The sequence below is a fragment of the Echinops telfairi genome, unplaced genomic scaffold, assembly GCF_000313985.2.
Source record: "Echinops telfairi isolate 266 unplaced genomic scaffold, ASM31398v2 ScPeMD7_23;HRSCAF=83, whole genome shotgun sequence".
In the NCBI taxonomy this organism is placed as follows: Eukaryota; Metazoa; Chordata; class Mammalia; order Afrosoricida; family Tenrecidae; genus Echinops; species Echinops telfairi.
The window spans coordinates 176,176-182,472 of record NW_022103920.1 but is presented as its reverse complement, the minus strand read 5'-3'; positions in this window follow the sequence as shown (position 1 = coordinate 182,472).

Below are 6,297 nucleotides of genomic sequence, written 5' to 3'. Positions count from 1 at the left end.
CATAGATCTATTTCCCCATCCTCATATAAATATATTTGCATATGTACATGTCTTTATCTAGACCTCCATAAATGCCTCCCAGCTCTTTCCTCTATTTCCCTTGATTTTCCTCCTGTCCCACTATCATTTAAATTTATTTTTAAGATCATTTTATTGGGGATTCTGACAGCTCTTATAACAATCCATATATCAATTGTATCAAGCGTATGTGTACATATGCTGCCATCATCATTTTCTAAACATTTATTTTCTATTTGAGCCCTTAGTATCAGTTCCTTTTTCCCCTCCCTCATGACCCCTTGATAAATTATAAATTAATATTATTTTCATTTCTTACACAGACCCCCGTCTCCCTTCCCCCAGTTTCTGTTGTTCCTCCCCAAGCAGAGGGTGGGTTATGTGCCGATCATTGCCATCCATTCCCCATTCCTCCCCTCCTCTCCCTACCGTCCCGGTATCCTTACCCCATTTCTGTTCCTGAGAGGTTTATCTGACTTGTGAGCTCTGATCTGTACCAGTGTCCATGCTCAGGTCTAGCCGGAACTTAAAGGCAGGACTGGGGTCATGATAGTGGAGGGTGGAGAAGCCTCAAGGAGCCCGGGGAATAGTGTGTTTCATCAGTGCTCTGCTGCACCCTGGTTGACTCATCCCCTCCTGTGACCCTTCTGTGAGGGGATGTCCCATTGTCTACAGATGGGTTTTGGGTCTCTACTCCGGCCGCCCTCATTTTCAACAATATGTTTTTGTTTGTTTGTTTGTTTTGGGTCTTCTGGTGCCTGTTCCCTGATCCTGTTAACACCTGATATCATACAGGCTGGTGTGCTTCCTTCATATGTGGGCTTGTTGCTTCTCTGCTAGATGGTTGCTTGTTTACCTTCAAGCCTTTAAGCCCTCAGACACTCTATCTTTTGATACCTTTCTTCACCACATTGGCTTGTGCACCCATTTTGTCTTCAGCGACCATGCCCGAATCCCATGCCCTCTAAGCTCTGTAGGTCAACAAACCCTTGGACACTAATGGTTCCTCTCATGAGGATGATGTGTCCATGTCTTTGTGTTGTCTTTGTCTCTTTGTAAGGCTCTATAAATGTTCCCCTTCAATTATATTTGAGATTGGTGTCTCTTTTGTACCTCAAAACAGTATTCACCTCTCTCCTCCATGCAAAATATACTCACCTCTATCCCAAGTGCCTAAAGCCTCACTTAATCAGGAAAAGTCCAAGGCACTGAGATGTTAATTAAGTCCAGATATTGTTATGTGCCATCAAGTTGGTCCTGACCCATAGCTACCCTATGCACAACTGAAGGAAACCCTGCCCCATCCTCACAATTGTTCTGATGTTTGAGCCCACCGTTCCAGCCACTGTGTCCCTCCATCTCCTAGGGGGCCTTCCAATTTTTTGCTTCCCCAGTAGAGCAGTGGCTGCAGCAGAACCAGGAGACGGCAAGAGACACTGATGGGCTTCACGGATTAAGACTGCTGAGGGCCTTCAGGCAAGAGGCTTGCTGGCAGAGTGGGTGACTCTGGGTACTTGGCAGAGCTAGATTTCCTGACCTACAGGAAGTTTGCTGCCAGAGCTAGGTGCCTTTGGGCGCTTAGTGAAGGTGCTAAAGAGCTTTGTGTGACTTGTTTGAGCAGTAGGCTGGCCCAAGAAGCCCAAGGGAACAAGAGCCAAGGAGAGGCCAGACGAAAAGCTGTCCTGATCAAAGAACTGCATCTTCGGTCTTTCCTGATCCTGTCATAACCTGGTACTTCCATAATAAACCCCATCATCTGGAGTATTACTTGTGACCATTGCAACAAATGTATAACTTGGCAGAGAAGTACAGTGTCCCAGGAGGGATGGCTAGTGTCAGAAGAGGGTTGAGGAAACTGAGAAATAAGGTGTCTGGGCCTGTACTTCATAGGAGTCAGCTTTGGGCCGGTACAGATGGTGGGTCTCTAGCTGCCTTGTGAAGTTAGAGTAGTCAGAAACCCAGCCATATCATTTTGCACAGGGAGAGCGAACTGGCCCAGAGACATCTGGAAACACTGGCAGGTGTGGCCTCATCCACCTGGGCTTTCATTTCCACTGGACCATGTTCAGGACAGCAATCTCCGTGGTCTTAGCATTCCCAGCTGCTACGTGACAGCCCCCCCACCCAGCTCACAGACACACTGGAAGCCCCCCAGGGATGGGCTGGAGTGGGGCTTGCTGACCTTGGTTCTATTCCTGGAACTAGCTCCCAGTTCACTCTTCTGTATGACCTTTGGTTCCACTTTGGGGGACTGGTCCTTTTTCCTCGTTCTCCTTTGCAGCTTCTCAAGAGGTCCTTTTGGGGGGCTGCTAGTCTTCCAGCTTAGTCCCTGCCGTATGGTGAACGCTGGAGGCCTCTTCTCAGTCTCCTTCAGTCCAGTCGGTGGCACTTCTGTCACGAGAGCTGTGCCTTTCCTGTGGGTTTGACAAGTCCTGCCTAGTCTTCTCTTTGGCACATGCGCTCCCCCAGCTCAGTTACAAGTATTTGAACTCACATTTTTCCAGGGCCATTTTTGTCCAACTGAGAGGAACTATTTGACACTTCCTCAATTCTTTCAGTCCTCTTGATAAAGGGCATCCGTGCCACGCCCTTGATCCAGTCTGTTCCTGGAGGCCAGAGCTGGCTGAAGGCTCCTCATTTCCCTGAAGTCCTGTAGCTGGGACAGATCGATCCTTTCCTAGGTCATCTGCATTGCCTCCTAATTCCGCTAACAAACCAGCCAGCTCTCTGCTGGACAAGGCTTTCTTGGGGTGCGTTTTCCATTTATTAAAAAGAACATTTATGCAGTCTTAAACAGGAAAGAACAAGGCAACTACAGAGACTTACTGTCTGGATGTGGGAGACCCTCAGCCGAGGCCATAAGAGGGTCCAAGGATTTGCTTCGACTCAGAGCATGAGTCAAAGAGCAATTCTACAAACCAGGTTGGCAGTAGCTCAGTCAGTACCTCCCAGTCACCAGTGGGGCTCCTGAAGCAAGCATGGGGTCACCCCAGGGAGCGCACGGAAGTCAGACTGAGGAGCTTCTGAGGCAGGAGAGCAGGACTCGTGGTTAGAGGTCCCCCGGTGTGGTGATTTCCATCAAGGACATCTCCAGCTAAGCTCCTGAGGAGGATTGCCCGTCCCTGGGCTGGTCAGAGGTTGGAGGTGATCCACTTTCCAATACATTCTTGTCAGGGGCAAGACCATTCACAGCGTGGGTCCATGGCCAGAAAGAATTTAGTGGAGGCATCATCCACGTGGGGAGTCGCTTGCACTGTCATTCTTAGGGTGTCTTCATATAAAGCCATCTCATGGAACATCCTCCACAGAGGGGTCACAGGGAAGGGATGAGTCAACCAGGGCACGATAAAACACACACTCTTCCACTGGTTCCTTGAGGCTTCCTCACACACCCACTAGCATGGCCCCAGAGCTGCCTCTCACTTCGGACTAGACTGGAGCATGAACAGAGGTGTAGATAAGCGCTCACGACACACACATTCCAGGAGCAGGAATGGAAATATGTAGTGATATCAGAAGGGGAGGGCGAGGGGGGAGGGGGAGGGGAGGAAGGGAGAACCAATTGTAATGATCAACATACAACCACACACACCCCTCCAGGGGGAAGAACAGAAACCATGGGGGAAGGGAAACAGCGGTTGGTGTGAGATATGAAAATAATTTATAATCCATCAAGGGGTCACACAGGTGGGGGGAGAGGAAAGGGGAAAAAGAGGAGCTGATACCGAGGGCTCAATAGAAAGTAATTGTCTAGAAAAGAATGATGGCAACATGTACAAATATGCCTCATACAATTGATGTATGGATTGGAATAAGAGTTGTAAGAGCCCTCAATAAAATAAAAAAAAATTGAATAAACTAGTGGTAGCCAAAAAAAAGCTGTCTCAATGAGCTGTATTGACACTGTGGCTGACAACGGGCTCAGGCCCGGGGACAGCCGAGGCCGGCACAGAAGTTGTGCAGAAGATGGCTGTGCGCCAGAACCTCTGCAGGGCACCAACCTTCTGGAGCCATCGGCCCGAGCCCTCTTGTCCACAGTTCTTGCCCCTAGCCCTTGGCTCGTGGGTCTCAGCTCACCAGGACTGTTCTCACGCCCCACTCCTTCACCAGGACTTGCTGCCAGGGGACGTGGGGACGTGGGTCTGTGTGTCTGCCGCTGCTTTCCCCAAGAGTGCTGCAGAACAATGTGTCTCAAACTCAGCGGCAAACGCCACCAGCATCCCTGCCCCCCCCCGCCCAGGAGTCTGCGACCTGGCTCATCCAGGCTGTTGTCCAGCTCGGCTGGGTGGCTCAGCCTCGAGCTACTGCCCTCTCCAGCCTTGACTCAGGGTCAGATCATGTGTGAAGTCAGGCCTGTTGCTAACAGGAAAAGGTCAGCCTCCCGGTGATGGCAGAAGTGCCACCAGGCAGACCTAGCCCTGCAGATGTCTGGCCTCAGCTGGTATCTCCCCAGTTAAGGTCCCCCTGGCCACGGCCATTCCCAGTGTGAGCCAACTAGCCATCCCAAATGTGCCCTTCATGCTGACTGTGCCTCCAGGGGGCGCTGGAGAGGGCCCACTGCTGAGGGCTCAGCCTCCAGGTCCCCTCATGGTTTTGCCTTTGTTCTGGGCTTGGCCAGTGGTGCGCGTGTAGGAGGGTGGGGTAATTCTCGGACACAGAGTAGTCACGGCTTTATAGCCCTAGAGGCTGGTGACCATCTTTCCATACCCAGCCAGTCCCCCTTGAAATGTGTGCCCCAGCTCCCCTACCCACCAGCTTTAGTAGGTCTCTCCACAGACCACTCCTGCAGACAGGGCCTGCTTGCTTAGCCAAGTCGCGCAGCCATCAGCCCGGCACCAGTTCTGAACCCTGGCCCGGGGTCCCCCTGGGCTTGTCTGTGCTGTGCTACTCTCCCTCCACCAGAGGGCAGCCTGCAGCGTTTCCTTTGATCCTTGCCCAGTCTTTCTGAGGAGCTCAATCCTGCTCTATCAACGGTTCTCACCCTGGGGTCGAAGGACCCTTTCACAGGGGTCACCTGATTCAGAACAGTAGCAAAATTACAGGTATGAAGTAGCGACGAAAATAATTTTATAGTTAGGGGGTCACCACAACATGAGGAACTGTATTAAAGGGTCGCAGCCTTAGGAAAGTTGAGAAACACTGCAGTCCGAGTTCTAACCCCCCACCCCCACCCAGAGTTTAAGCTAGTCTTACGCTTCTGTCTCCCGATTGGTCCAGACTGTTCGCATGCTCGGAGACACTAGTCACTGGCATGGTGGTGGTGGTGAGGGGGTGACGGTGAGAGAAGAAGCGGGGCCGGAACGTCTACCCACCACTCTATACCTCAGCAGGCTGGATGACACCAAGAGCAGGGTCCAGTGCTGGGTGGCCTAGGTTTCTAGAGAGCAGGATGCCAGGTCAGGAAAGTACAAGACAGCTGGCAGTGGACATGCAGATTAGAACCTGGGACCTCTAGGTCGGCACTCAAATGCTCTACCCTGAAGCCATACCACCTCCCCAGACTGGGTGTGTGTGGGGGTCCTCCTTGGCCTATTTTACCAGGGCCGCGGCCCCCAAGCCTTCCACACAGCACTGTGAACCCCCACTGTCCGGCCAGAGGGGTCAGGCCAACTCATCACAGGCTGACCCTCTTCTGACGATACTTGTTTAATAGACACCTTTCCACCCTGGACCGCCAACTGAGGCGCTTGGTGCTGTGGGGCCTTGAGCCCATCTGAACTCTTCCATCCTCTAAATCAGTTCCTGAAGATAGGGAGACCCCAGGTACAAGAAGATGTATTTATAGCTGGGACCCTCCTCTCTCCTCCTCTCCAAGTCCTGGGACTCACCAGAGTGCCTAGCTCTGTTCCACAGCTCACACCTTCCCTCTTGGTCCATCAGGTCAGTAGGTGGTCTCCATCTAGTTTCACATAAGACCCCCCCCAAAAGCTGAATTCACTTGTGATGAGCCCCTAGGGCCCTGTGGTGGGTGGTCTCCCTCTTTGCAATGTGTTCATAAGCCTTAGTCAGTCCTTATAGGGTGGTGGGTGGGTCTTGCGAACAGCTCCCCTCATCTGGGTGGTGTCTGTGTCTGTCTCTTTAAAGATGTAATAAATGTTCTCCTTAAATTATATTTGAGGGAGGTCTCTTTTGCACCCTAAAGCATGCGCTTCAGTGACTCCCCGTCACATCTTGTCTTCTCCTGGCTTCACAATGTCTACTCTCTCCCCAGTGAGGAGGGAAGTCATCTCTTGGCCCTGACTGCCTCTCCCCTAGCAAGGGCTCTGGGGCTATTGCCTC